At 44.2% G+C, this 15,664-nt stretch overlaps 1 protein-coding gene across 2 annotated transcripts in view; it reads left to right on the top strand.

Moving 5' to 3' along the window:
- Window positions 1-15,664, top strand: part of LOC138664936 (arf-GAP with SH3 domain, ANK repeat and PH domain-containing protein 1-like) — a 288,656-nt gene that overhangs the window by 161,606 nt on the left and 111,386 nt on the right. The gene's annotated exons all lie outside the window — the stretch shown is intronic.

Below are 15,664 nucleotides of genomic sequence, written 5' to 3'. Positions count from 1 at the left end.
TCTACTGACATGGTTCCTTCAACATGAAATCCTCCCCCAAAAGTGGTATTCTGGGTCCAGTTTACATAATTCCCATTGAAGGACTGGGAATATTCCTATTTTATCAGCAGTCATGTTTGTAAGTATGCCACACCACTGAAGTTCTAATTTATGGGACATCACTAAAATAATGGGACGTGTTTAAATAAAATGTTCCTGTGCTGAAATAATCTTACAAATGTGCCCCTGCTGTGTACTGTGTAATGGCTGTGTCTGACCGTACAGGGACATGGTCTGATCATACCAAAGGGTTGTCTTTGTAGTGGTCAAAGCTAGACCATGTATTATAGGCTTGGTTATTTGTCTTTCTTGTCTACAATGACAAGTGCACCTAGCCACAGCAGAGATGCAATGCTGGGTTTACATATGCTGACCGTGACAGTTAAGTGACCGATGACTGGCTACATGCAAGCTCATTGGATGTCATTTAATGGCCTGTTAGACAGCCAGAACTCTACGCGCACAGAATGATCGTTAATATTACTGTTCTATACACATAGAACACCATGTACTTGGCAGTATTTCTCCTGTTTACATATATAATGTGCTGCCAAGAATGTTGATTTTAAAGCAAAAATTCATCTCACCCAATGAACAAGTGTTTTCCTTATTCATCATGCAAATTGTCTCTTCAGAGAGGAAGAGGACTAGAACTTTAGTGCCACCTATTGAAAGTAGCAATCCTAACAGTCAATGTCGACCCTTTAAAGAGCCTTGTCACACGATTTAGGATAAAAGCCAAACCAGAATCTCAATTTGCAGACACTGTTTCGGGGTACTGCTCCTTATCAGTGCAAAGTGTGAGATCTGATTTGGGTGTGTGAGAGGCGTCTGAACGGGATCCAAGAAGTATCGTTTCTCCTTGCGTAGAGTGACATGTTAAGCATGCAGAGATGAGGAGACTTAAAGCCACAATGCTCCTCTGGGAAATATGCAAATTGTCTCTTCAGAGAGGAAGAGGACTAGAACTTTAGCACCACCTATTGTAAGTAGCAGTCCTAACAGTCAACGTCGACATTTTAACGAGCCTTGTCACAAGACTTTGGATAAAAGTCAAACCAGAATCTCAATAGGTGCCACTAGAGTTCTAGTCCTCTTCCTCTCTTAAGAAACAATTTGCATATTTCTCAGAGGAGCATTGCGGCTTTAAAGGTACCAGCACACTAGACGATATCGCTAGCGATCCGTGACGTTGCAGCGTCCTCGCTAGCGATATCGTCCAGTGTGACAGGCAGCAGCGATCAGGCCCCTGCTGTGCTGTCGCTGGTCGGGGAAGAAAGTCCAGAACTTTATTTGGTCGCTGGACTCCCCGCAGACATCGCTGAATCGGCGTGTGTGACACCGATTCAGCGATGTCTTCACTGGTAACCAGGGTAAACATCGGGTAACTAAGCGCAGGGCCGCGCTTAGTAACCCGATGTTTACCCTGGTTACCATCCTAAAAGTAAAAAAAACAAACAGTACATACTTACCTACAGCCGTCTGTCCTCCAGCGCTGTGCTCTGCACTCCTCCTGCACTGGCTGTGAGCGTCGGTCAGCCAGAAAGCAGAGCGGTGACGTCACCGCTCTGCTTTCCGGCCGCTGTGCTCACACAGACAGTACAGGAGGAGTGCAGAGCACAGCGCTGGAGGACAGACGGCTGCAGGTAAGTATGTAGTGTTTGTTTTTTTTACTTTTAGGATGGTAACCAGGGTAAACATCGGTTTACTAAGCGCGGCCCTGCGCTTAGTTACCCGATGTTTACCCTGGTTACCGGCATCGTTGGTCGCTGGAGAGCGGTCTGTGTGACAGCTCTCCAGCGACCAAACAGCGACGCTGCAGCGATCTGGATCGTTGTCAGTATCGCTGCAGCGTCGCTAAGTGTGACGGTACCTTAAGTCTCCTCATCTCGGCATGCTTAACATGTCACTCTCCGCAAGGAGAAACTATACTTCTTGGATCCCGGTCACACATCTCTCACACAGACAAATCAGATCTCACACTTTACACTGATGAGGGGCATTACCCTGAATCACAGTGCCTGCAAACTGAGATTCTGGTTTGGCTTTTATCCTAAGTCATGTGACAAGGCTCGTTAAAGGGTCGACATTGACTGTTAGGATTGCCACTTCCAATAGGTGGCACTAGAGTTCTAGTCCTCTTCCTCTCTGAACAGATAATTTGCATATTTCCCAGCGGAGCATTGCAGCTTTAAGTCTCCTCATCTCGGCATGCTCAACATGTCACTCTCCGCAAGGAGAAACAATACTTCTTGGATCTCTTATTCATCATGTAACTGTCAGCTCATTTAGAGAAACCATAAATCGGGAAATAAGCATTCCTAGTAACACTGGTCCAGACCAGTTTATACCAACAGTGGCTGTTAAATTACCGTTGACTAAATCCAAGCATGCCGATCAGCAGTTGTTTAACGTCCTGTCTAGACAGGTTAACTGCACATCTATGGGTGCAGAACAATCATAACTACACTTGTTTTGTGCATACAGAACAAAATGTTCTTGGCAGCACACGTCGTGTTTATACGGGATGATGTGCTGACGATCACAGTGATTTTTAAAGGGAACCTGTCACCCCGAAAATCGCGGGTGAGGTAAGCCCACCGGCATCAGGGGGTTATCTACAGCATGCTGTAATGTTACCTGAAAGAGGAGAAAAAGACGTTAGATTATACTCACCCAGGGGCGGTCCCACTGCTGGTCCGGTCGGATGGGTGTCTCTGGTCCGCTGCGGCGCCTCCCATCTTCATTCCAAGACGTCCTCTTCTGGTCTTCAGCCACGGCTCCGGCGCAGGTGTACTTTGTCTGCCCTATTGAGGGCAGAGCAAAGTACTGCAGTGCGCAGGTGCCGGGCCTCTCTGACCTTTCCGGCGCCTGTGCACTGCAGTTCTTTGTACAAAGTACGCCTGCGCCGGAGCCGTGGCTGAAGATCAGAAGAGGACGTCTTGGAATGAAGATGGGAGGCGCCGCAGCGGACCAGAGACACCCATCCGACCGGACCAGCAGCAGGACCGCCCTTGGGTGAGTATAATCTAACGTCTTGTTCTCCTCTTTCAGGTAACATCGGGGACTTATCTACAGCATTACAGAATGCTGTAGATAAGCCCCTGATGCCGGTGGGCTTACCTCACCCGCGATTTTCGGGGTGACAGGTTCCCTTTAAGCTAGCAATAGCTACCGTATTTTTCAGATTATAAAACGCACCCCAAATTTTGAGGAGAAAAATAAGAAAAAAATAGTTTTTAATAAATTGGTGGTGCTTCTTATAATCCTTGCATCTTATTGCTTACCGGGGGTGGTGACTGCAGTGAAGCGGGGTCCCAGGGTCGCTGCTGGAGGAGGCAGGAGACGGGTGATGCTCCAGGCCGCAGGCAGGGATGAATGGGGGCTCCGATGTGTGGCGCGCTGCTGCAGGGATCTTGTGCTGCTGCAGGGTTCTTGTGCTGCCGGATGTCTCCGGGTGCCCGGCGGTTGCTAGCCGTTGCTGCTGGTGTCTCTGGTGCCCAGTTGTGCTGCATAGGTGTCTGGCGCTGCCCGCGCTCTGCCGACATTTTGCGATAGGCCAGAGCCCCGGCACTTAAAGGGTTCCACGTGCGCTGGTCTCCGGGAACATGGCAGCTACTGAAATCTCATCTCTTGAGATCTTGATCCCGAGATCACCATCAGTGCATGCGCCGCCCCCAGCAGCAGCCATATTCCCAGAGACCAGCGCACATGGAACCCTGGAAGTGCCGGGGCTCTGGCCTGTCGCAAAATGTCGGCAGAGCCCCGGGCAGCGCCGGACACCCACACAGCACCGCTGGGCACCGGAGACACCTGGACACCCCCGTCCCTTCCCCTGGTAAGGCATGTTCGCTTTCTAAGATGCACCCCCATTTTCCCAAGTTTGGGGAGAAAGTGCGTCTTACAAAGCGAAAAATACGGTATTTGTCGGGTGCTTGCTTATATTTCCTAGGAACATTTAATTCCCAATTATTGCTCAAACTAGAAGGTTCCAAAAAGCCAACTTGTCAATGTGTAAATAATGGAAAACGTGGATATTATAGAACACACTTCATATGGTGAACAATAGCTGTGAAGCCTTGATCTGGGGTTGGGTGACACACTGCAGAGACCACTTTGGCCAGTCAGTACAATGTGTCACGTCCCAGGGGTCTACTCATACAGCATTAGCCATGACATCAGACAAGAGGACCTATTAAAGGAACAGCTTCCTTCCAGTTATGCTACATGCTATCATTATAGCCAAGTAATTTCACAGAAAACGTGGTGCAGCTCACTTACCTTTAGAAAACATCTTCCTGCTGTGCTGCAATATAAAGCATGCATCACTTGGCTGTTGTATGGAAGATTCACACAAGTTGGTTTTGCTGATGCTTTTACATTGTATGAAGGCCCTACGTTCTCCAAAAATGCCTTAAATATCACAGTAAAAATTTAAAAGGAACCTGTCATTTTTATCTATGTAGAGCAGTGTTCCCCAACAGGTCATGTTTTCAGGATTTCCTTAGTATTGCACAGGTGATGCAATTAACACCTGTGCAATACTAAGGAAATCCTGAAAACATGACCTGTTGCTGGCTCTTGAGGACCGGAGTTGGGGAACACTGATGTAGAGGTACCATAATGTTGATTACATCCATAACTTTATTTAAAAAGTTAGTGTTTATGTTTTACAGAAATTTATTGTTGAATTTGTATGCAAATGCAGTAGGTGGGCAGTGCACTTACCTCTCTATTGCCTGTCTTACCTATTTCCTGCCCGCCTCCTGTCAGTCGCTCTCCTTTCAGTGATCACCCTCTCCAACCCAAGATCTAGTGCAAGTGTACAGATAGTAAGGTCCAGATGAAAAGACTGTCAGTGTCTTGTGCAATCTGCAGTGTCTGACTGCTTCCCTCCTGCTGCTTGTTCCCACGCCGGTCGTCCTAGTGAAGAAGATGGTCAGTGTGTAGCACGAGCTGCAAACTATGCCGATAAAGCCAGTCACTGACCGTCTTCTTCATCAGGACCTTACTGAGCATCCACTACCTTGGGGACTGACAGTGCTTGGGTTTTAGATGTCGGGAAGAGGAAGCAGTATGGAAAGTAGAGTGACCTGTCAATCACTAACCAGAGACAGGTGGTGGGCGGGAAATAGGGAAGAGAGGCAGCAGAGCTGCAAGTGCTGTACCCACCCACTTCACTGACAGCTTATTTGCATAACAATTCTATAATACAATTCTCTAAAATGTAAGCCCAGATTTATAAAATAAAGGTATGGATATACTCAGCATTATGGCACCTTTCACAGATGGCATTTTAGTTTGGGGTATATCTGATGAAAGGTTCCCATTAATAATCTTATGACACTGATGAAAAGTTGCCTAAAATACACTAAGTCCAAAGAACACAATATTGGTACATCTGTCCTCCAAACGAATAGTTGGAAGAGAATGCTCCGGCCAATTTAATCAAGCAGCTGTAGATCTAAGACATGTCTGTGTTTGCTTAGCTTACTCCTGCTGTGTAAGCCTATGGGCTGATGCACACAGCCATATGTCATTGCTTCTAGGTAGGAATCTCTCTGTACATACAGAACACAGTATGATGGAGCCTGGAGGTTCTGTATACAAGAACTGGACAGCCTGCGCACCCTGGGTTCTGCCCAATGCATGAGCTCTAAAGTTTTTATTGAGACTATGTAATATTTTGCAATAAAATCAAAACGCAAAGAACTTTTACATCTCGTGATTTTCCATGCATATTTATGCCATTTTTCGTGGAGCAAAAAATCACAATTATAAGGGAACTGTCATTTTTCACTAATAAACTATGTCCATCACCTTTAAGATGACGTGAGTGTGGATCCTACAACCCTTTTATATCCTCAGACATGCCCCTGCATACCTCCGAAAAACATGTTTGATGATTTGTGCAGCTCTGCATGTAAATTGCGCAGTCTTGTCCGATGGCTGTCTCCAAATTGCGATCAGCACCACCCCTTTCACTTCAAATGCCGCCTCTTCTCTGTGGATGTAAGTGGTTAACACCTGTACGTCGTCCACACAATGCCTGACACCTGCACAGACTTTGGGCCCTATGTGGATGACGTAGAGATGTCATCCACTTACATGCAGTTAGAAGAGGCAGGATTTGACGGGACCGGGAAGGCACCAATCACAATCTGGAGACACCCATTGGGTCGGACCATGCATTTGACATGCAGAATAAAACACCTTTTCTGCAGTATACAGTGGCACACGTGAGGATATAAAGGGGTTGCAGGAACCCCATTCACATGATCTTAAGGGACTCCATCAACACAGGATGACTGTTTTAACTATGTCCCGCCGCTCAGTGCTTCACGACGGGGCCAATCATTTAAATATACCTTCTAATCCTTGTTTGCTTGCACATGGGAAGGTGTATGTAAGGCCCCATCACACATAGCGACGCTTGAGCGATTCCGACAACGATACGACCTGTCAGGGATCGCTCAAGCGTCGCTATGTGGTCGCTGGTGAGATGTCACACAGTGCGATCTCCCCAACGACGCAGCAGCGATGCGGCGACCTGTAGCGACCTGTAGCGACCTGTAGAACGATGCTATTTCATGATGATTCAATGGGACGTCCTGTCAGCGAGGTCGTTGGTAAGGTGTCAAACACAGCGATGTGTGCTACCCAGCGGGACCTCAACGATCAAAAAATGGCCCAGGCCATTCCAACACGACCAGCGATCTCACAGCAGGGGCCTGGTCGCTGCTACGTGTCACACATAGCGAGATCGCTACTGAGATCGCTGTTGCGTCACAAAACTTGTGACTCAGCAGCGATCTCGCTAGCGATCTCGCTGTGTGTGACGGGGGCTTAAATGACTGGCCCCATCGTGAGGCCCGGGGAGTCTGTACTTGGTTTGAACAGCCATTCTGTGCCGACAGAGTCCCTTTAAAGGTGATGGGCATAGTCTATGAGCAAAGAAAAAACTGGTGACAGTTTCCCTTTAAATATTACATACAAATTTTAAATAACCTTACAGGTAATATCCACCATTGAACTTGGAAATATATTCTTGGAAAGCATGCTTTTTCTTATACAGTAGATACAGTGATCGACAGTTTAGCACAGACCAACTATACGCCTAGGTGAACGAAGCACTTGTAGTCACTGTCTTGACTGAGAAGATAGCAGAGTTTCCTACAAGCAGTATTACCTGCACTGCAATCCTGATGGCTACTGAAGCACTACTGCTGCAGAAATTCTGTTTATTTATTTCAAGGTGATGTAACTTGCAATAAATATGATATTTTGTAATATTCATTTCAGTACTTCAGCTAAATAATTCACAATGATAAAAACTGAGACATTCAAAACATTTCTAAACTTCTCAATTTATATGATTGGATTTCATGTTGAAGGAACCATGTCAGTAGATGGCATGCCTAGTAATTTTTTTGTACACAAATGATCACGCAAAGTATGTACAAATCAGAACTCTTATGGAGATGTAATGTGTGATAATAACTTTGCTGAGATTTGGGACATGCTTTCATTTGTGTTGAGCAACTTCAACAGGCTAAACACATAACACAAATGTAACCATATGGGTGTAACAAAACCTTGCCAAGGTTTGGTGACCTTAACTGCCCTGGGAGATGCTGCCATATTCGGCTACACAAAGACAACCATCTATTACCACTTAAGCGCCTACCGCCCCCATACATATTAGATATGCATTTGTAAACTGCACGTACCATAGACAGACATGGTTTCCTGCCTCATGCTATAGCCAATATCTGAGACAACTTATACAAGCAATTTATTTTCTTTCCAGATGCGCTGAGACAATAAAAGAAAAGATGCTTTGCAAAACTTTTTATTTCCTACTGTTTTTTTGTTTGCATCTCCTGTACAGGCCTCTATATGTCCATGGTTACAGATAATGAACAACCCCTGTGTAGCCTGATCCTGCAAACATCTCACACGTCATTGGTCAACCCGTGTTTTGTGAGCCACAACTGACTTGAAATTTAAATTTAAAAAAAACTAACCGTCACATCCAAACATAGACTAAGTGTGAACACGTGCTAACCTAGAGTCACCAACTCGTATACACTCAAAAAAAAATAGGCAGCACTCTGTGGCGCCATAGCATGCAAATATGAAATATGAAAATTGAATTGCATTACTGATTAGAAATATGAAAAATCGAGAATTCTTAGCTCATAAATTGGCCAATTCATGTGTACCTGGAGCCACGTTAAGGCGTTTCTCATTTCCAGGACCTAGCAATGCCTTTCATCTCTTAGAATAAAGTTTTCATCTGTATGGGAACATGAATCCTCTCCTAGACTAAAATATCTCACTCTGTGGGGGGTAGTGTTCCTGCTGGGTTTAAAAACACCTGTGGTTAAAAGGCGGAGTGCTCAGTCAGAAGGCTAATAAATTCAAATGTCAAAAAACTCACCGTCACATCCAAACATAGACTAAGTGTGAACAGGTGCTAACTTTGTAGAGTCACCAACTCATAGCAAAAAAGGCAGCACTCTGTAGCGCCATAACATGCAAATATGAAATTAGAAAATATTTTGTTTAACAATTGACTTGAAGGCCCCTGATGTGGCTCATGGCAGAAAACAGAAACTTGTTTCTAATACATTGGCAATAGAGGAGAAACCATGAAAAGGCTCTAGTTTCGCTGCTGCTGCTGCCTTGTCCTCCTATTTGGTGACATCACTTTTCTTTGCCTGGCCGCTGTCTCCTTTTTCTAGGTAGTTCCCCGCACTGCTTGTTTCTGACCTGCTCATTCTTGATCTTGTAGTGAGTCTTGTCCTCCATTACAGGCTACCTGATTCTGACCTGCTATGGGTAAAAATCATGCTCAGTATGGATATAATGTTCCTCAAGTCCTGGGCATAAAGGACCTTTCTTTACAACATCCACCACAGATTTTGGACTAAAGTGGCGTGGTTTCTAGAAAAAAAAAAAGAAAGACATTTTTTCTAACCATGGGAATTTCTTTAAGCGACTTTAGCAGTTAAATGCTTCATGTGGCCAACGATTGTGCTATGCCGCTGCTACTATGGTATTTCATGATTTTTGTAATGCCATGTGCACACGTTGGTGAGTTTTTTACCTCAGTATTTATAAGCCAAAACCAGGAGAGGAAATATCAGAGGAAAAGTATAATAGAAACATCTGCACCACTTCTGGATTTATCACCCACTCCTGGTTTTGTCTTGCATATACTGAGGTAAAAAACTGACCAAATCCTGAACGTGTACACGCTGCCTTATTGCTATTTGGAACCATTTATTGTTTTCTATTGGCTATTCAGAAACTTTGTAATACAGTGCCTGAGGAAGGGGACCTAAGAAGTCCCAAAAGCTTAACTTGTAACATCATTTATTTTATTTTTGTTAGCCTTTAAAAGGTAGCATAACTACAAGATTATCTTATTTTTCACACTGAGAGCATTTTTGTTTTCTATTGGGTACATGGCTTTTATCATTTCATTGCATAGAATGTGGCTCGCCAACCAACTCTCTTGATCAGAAAGCTTGGGGACCAGTGCTATAATTTTTACCAGGCTCTTTTTGGTAGGCAATAACTAGGTGTGCTTAGATGGGACAGAGAAGTAGAGACAAGTGGATACTAGGTAAGTGTTGGAATATCGGTGAGGGTGAATATTGTTTTTTTTTATTTTTTACCTGCTGGACCACCCCTTTTAAATCTCAAGACCTCTTCTGATTATCCTTTAATTTAGTATTTGTGATTCTAATGAACACGTTGAGAGCTAACTGCAGCAGTGGATAGGTTAATATGAATTCTGTCTGGTGATCCTGCAGTGACTCACGCACAAGAATCCAGAGCGGGCCAGTTATTGGATTGGGACTCCCAAAAGGATGTCTTTAATTGCATCAACTCTGATATTTACCCAATCTGTTTCTTGTGCCCATCCCCCAAGATACACTGTTCTGCTGCCAATCTTCCAATGGGCGCAGAAGTAACTGTTCAGAACTTTCCCATTCCAGCGCCTGGGGACCTAAGAACATTAACACCCGGCAGTGGGTGCGAGAAAATCATCTGTTTTGCATGTAGACTATACGCATCAAGTACAGATGACAAATACGCTGTTTTAAAGGTCATTCTTGTCTCCGAGGTCTCAGGGATGCTAATTAACCCTTAATGTAACAAATATCCTTGTATTTTCTTTCTATCAAACTGTACGGTATATTAAATAACATTCGTGCAGGAATCATCAGGGGAAAAGCAACACTTGGATTGGCCCGCATGGGACGGTAAATTCTGATTAACATTAAATGTGTGAAAAATGCAATGTTACAGCTCTTATTTTTTTTTTCTAATGCTTGAAAGAAGCGACCTGATTTTCGTCTGCATTAGTTTTGTTTAAATGAAGCCCCCTGAGTGTAGGGATACCGCCAATCTACAGAGATGAAAATGTGCGGCTTTGATCAGAAACAGTTGTTTCGCTATCATTGCTTGTTTTATACAGTGGTTACATGAATTGCAATTAGACATTTTCGAGCACTACAAAGAGTGATTTAAGAAATCTAATACAAAGGTTTTCCAACCAGAACAGCCTCCTTTCATTCAGCATCTCCCCCTCCAAAGATGATCTGACAGCCTTGAGGTTTGGATGCTGACAAATACACATTTGTTTCCTACTCAACATCTATTGAATTCGGTGGATGACTTTGTAATACATATTGGAGTAGAGCAGGGGTGACCAATTAATTTTTCCAAGGGGCCAAATGACATACTGTGTCTGTTACAGAGGGCAGAATAACCGGCCGAAGGTAATTCTGCCTATTATTGTTTTATATTGAGCTTTATTGCTTAATATTGAACAGAATTCTGCAGTCTGGCCCCCTTACACATGAACCCACTCAGAATAATGTTCCCAAACAGCCCTCTTACACAAGATTGTGTCCCCACACAGACCACCACTCAGATTGTGTCCACATGTCCTCCACTCAGAATGATGTTCCCAAACAGCCCTCTTACACAGGATTGTGCCCCCACACAGACCACCACTCAGATTGTGTCCACATGTCCTCCACTCAGAATGATGTTCCCAAACAGCCCTCTTACACAAGATTGTCCCCACACAGACCCCCACTCAGAATGTGTCCACATATCCTCCACTTAGAATGATGTCCCCAAACAGCCCTCTTACATAATATTACAGTCATGGTCAAAAGTATTGACACCCTTGCAATTCTGTCAGATAATACTCATTTTCTTCCTGAAAATGATTGCAAATACAAATTATTTGGTATTATTATCTTCATTTAATTTGTCATAAATGAAAAAACACAAAAGAGAATGAAGCAAAAAGCAAAACATTGATCATTTCACACAAAACTCCAAAAATGGGCCAGACAAAAGTATTGGCACCCTCAGCCTAATACTTGGTTGCACAACCTTTAGCCAGTATAACCGCTTCCGGTAACCATCAATGAGTTTCTTACAATGCTCTGCTGGAATTTTAGACCATTCTTATTTGGCAAACTGCTCCAGGTCCCTGATATTTGAAGGGTGCCTTCTCCAAACTGCCATTTTTAGATCTTTCCACATGTGTTCTATGGGATTCAGGTCTGGACTCATTGCTGGCCACCTTAGAAGTCTCCAGTGCTTTCTCTCAAACCATTTTCTAGTGCTTTTTGAAGTGTGTTTTGGGTCATTGTCCTCTGAGGGAGACCCAGCTTTCTCACACTGGGCCCTACATTATGCTGCAAAATTTGTTGGTAGTCTTCAGACTTCATAATGGCATGCACACGGTCAAGCAGTCCAGTGCCAGAGGCAGCAAAGCAACCCCAAAACATCAGAGAACCTCCGCCATGTTTGACTGTACGGACCATGTTCTTTTCTTTGAATGCCTCTTTTTTTTCTCCTGTAAACTCTATGTTGATGCCTTTGCCCAAAAAGCTCTACTTTTGTCTCATCTGACCAGAGAACATTCTTTCAAAACGTTTTAGGCTTTTTCAGGCAAGTTTTGGCAAACTCTAGCCAGGCTTTTTTATGTCTCGGGGTAAGAAGTGGGGTCTTCCTGGGTCTCCTACCATACAGTCCCTTTTCATTCAGACGCCGACGGATAGTACGGGTTGACACTGTTGTACCCTCGGACTGCAGGGCAGCTTGAACTTGTTTGGATGTTAGTCGAGGTTCTTTATCCAACATCCGCACAATCTTGCGTTGAAATCTCTTGTCAATTTTTCTTTTCCGTCCACATCTAGGGAGGTTAGCCACAGTGCCATGGGCTGTAAACTTCTTGATGACACTGCGCACGGTAGACACAGGAACATTCAGGTCTTTGGAGATGGACTTGTAGCCTTGAGATTGCTCATGCTTCCTCACAATTTGGTTTCTCAAGTCCTCAGACAGTTCTTTGGTCTTCTTTCTTTTCTCCATGCTCAATGTGGTACACACAAGGACACAGGACAGGGGTTGAGTCAACTTTAATCCATCAACTGACTGCAAGTGTGATTTAGTTATTGCCAACACCTGTTAGGTGCCACAGGTAAGGGTACCGTCACACTATAACATTTCGATCGCTACGACGGTACGATTCGTGACGTTCCAGCGATATCGTTACGATATCGCTGTGTCTGACACGCAGCAGCGATCAGGGATCCTGCTGAGAATCGTACGTCGTAGCAGATCGTATGGAACTTTCTTTCATCGCTGGATCTCCCGCTGTCATCGCTAGATCGGTGTGTGTGACACCGATCTAGCGATCTAGCGATGCGATCCAGCGATGCGTTCGCTTGTAACCAGGGTAAACATCGGGTAACTAAGCGCAGGACCGCGCTTAGTTACCCGATGTTTACCCTGGTTACAAGCGTTAAACTAAAAAAAAACAAACAGCACATACTTACATTCTGGTGTCCGTCAGGTCCCTTGCCGTCTCTGCTTCCCGCACTGTGACTGCCGGCCGTAAAGTGAAAGCAGAGCACAGCGGCTGTGCTTTCACTTTCACTTTACGGCCGGCAGTCACTGAGTGCGGGAAGCAGACTGCAAGGGACCTGACGGACACCAGAATGTAAGTATGTGCTGTTTGTTTTTTTTAGTTTAACGCTTGTAACCAGGGTAAACATCGGGTAACTAAGCGCGGTCCTGCGCTTAGTTACGCGATGTTTACCCTGGTTACCCAGGGACCTCGGCATCGTTGGTCGCTGGAGAGCTGTCTGTGTGACAGCTCCCCAGCGACCACACTACGATTTACCTACGATCACGGCCAGGTCATATCGCTGGTCGTGATCGTAGGTAAATCGTATAGTGTGACGGTACCCTTAGTTACAAGTGCTGTTAATTACACAAATTAGAGAAGCATCACATGATTTTTCAAACAGTGCCAATAATTTTGTCCACCCCCTTTTTTATGTTTGGTGTGGAATTATATCCAATTTGGCTTTAGGACAATTCTTTTTGTGTTTTTTTCATTTAGGACAAATTAAATGAACATAATAATACCAAATAATTTGTGTTTGCAATCATTTTCAGGAAGAAAATGAGTATTATCTGACAGAATTGCAGGGGTGTCAATACTTTTGGCCATGACTGTATGTCCTCACACAGCCCCCCCATTCAGAGTGATGTCCTCACACAGCCCCCACTCAGAATGATGTCCGTACACAGCGGCACCCTGCTCATTGGAATCTGTTCACCCACTTCTTCGCTCTGTGCTGTGTACTAAGGCAAAGTGCTATAGTAGTGACCTCATCGTGCCTCCTGCAATCTCAGAAGCAGAGACTCAGTGTTGGAAGAGGGAGCTGACAACTCCCTGTTCCATCACTGAATTCACTGGTATCTTTATCTCCAGGATGCAGATACTGGTGAAGGTGAGATGCCATGCAGGAACCAGCCAAATGGATCGGGGATCCACTGCATAAATCCCTTTTTGGCTGTCCCGACCCACAGGCCACACAGGAACAAACAAAGCGCCACATGTGGCCTGCGGGATGTATTTTGCCCAAGTCTGGTATACAGTTCCTTTGAGAGAGAGAGACACCCCTTGCTGCAGCTCCACTTTTTTGAACCAGAGACTCATCTTTGTGACATCCATATGTCCCAATAGGCATAAGTACAATGGTGGTCTTGATGGGGAAAACCCATTAAATATATGGAACGGAACTTTTTATTAGAAAGTATGTTTGTTTGTTTTTATAATTTACATTTATACGACTTTATCGGCTCTTTATGGGCTATATTAATACCTTGTGCATGTGTTGTTTCACTAGTACAAATATTCCAAAATGGCTTTTACGTTGAGTTTCCAAAAGCTCTTATTCTATGGTAAGTGGCAGCATATTATGAGGACAGGTCTGCTATGCTTTTACCCAAACATAAAAAATACTGTTGCATTTGGTGAATAGTGCCTAGCTAAGAATACAGTACACTTATAGTTATGAGTCTTCATTATTGATGGGATTACCACCCTCGATTCCTCCCATCCCCTTTTACCAGCATTTGATGGTTGCCATGTACAAAAGAAGATACATGTTGGACATCAGTCACTAAAGTGAATATGGCTGAGCTGTGTATGGATTTAGCCACAAAGTATTCACTTTCCTGATATTTTAACCACGTGACAATTTTGTAGACAGTTGCACCTAAGTTTATAGTTCTTTAATGGGACCTGTCGTCACGTCCGACAAGAACGTTTCATATTTGTCTTCATGAAATAGTTTTGGAGTAGCCTCTGTTATTTTTCCCAGATATTTATATATAAATTGATAACTGGGTGTTACCAGTTGTCATGATTTTTCCTATCTGAGTGTCTGGGTGCAGTGAATGACAGTTCTGCCTTCTAATCTAGGAATGGGGGGTGCTGAGCTGTCGGTATGGTGATGAACACCTCAGCCATCCAGTCGGATAGTGGGGCGTTCTGAGCTTTCAGTTTCTGGAGTGACAGTTTAGCCGTCCAATCAGGACCAGGGGGTACCGGAGCGTCATCCATGTGTCTCTTGTCCAGAGTAATTATCGGGTTATTTAACCAGCTCTCTGCCTTTGATTCCTGCCAATTGTAGCTTTGATCATGAGGTGTGTGCTTAGTCCGTTCTCCTTGTCTGGTATTCTTTGCAGCTCGATGAAGGATTTGTCTTGACATTCCGTTTGCCTAGCCCTTTTGTTGTGATCCACTACCTTCTTGGAATATTAACCTCGGATTGTTTCCTGACTATGCCTTCATCTCACCCCTCTGTCTATGAAATACTCTCTTGACTTTTGACCTCGGACCTCTTGACTACCGAGCGTCACTGCTTATCCGGGAGTAATGACTAGCGTTATACCAGCAGTTATGGGTGTGTCCCTGAATACTCTCACACTGTCCAATCAGTACTGCAAGTGTCAGACTGGTAAAGGACACACACCTTGTATAAGGGCAATGGTAATGGAAATGTATTCATATGTTTCTAGGAGGAATAACAGAAGAACAACACATATTCGGATTATGTTCCAGATTTGTTATTTCATGGGGAATGCAAATATTTATTAACCTAAACAAGTCATGAGAGTTGGCAGGTTCCCTTTAATTAAGGAAGAGTGTTACTTTACTATTTACATGCTTTTTTCCCTAAGCCTAAAGGCTATTTATTTGCCATTTTGGATGAATGTAATATGCATC

This window comes from Ranitomeya imitator, chromosome 2, assembly GCF_032444005.1.
Source record: "Ranitomeya imitator isolate aRanImi1 chromosome 2, aRanImi1.pri, whole genome shotgun sequence".
Taxonomy (NCBI): domain Eukaryota; kingdom Metazoa; phylum Chordata; class Amphibia; order Anura; family Dendrobatidae; genus Ranitomeya; species Ranitomeya imitator.
Note: the sequence above shows the minus strand (reverse complement) of the source record. Positions and strands in the feature narration are given on the sequence as shown.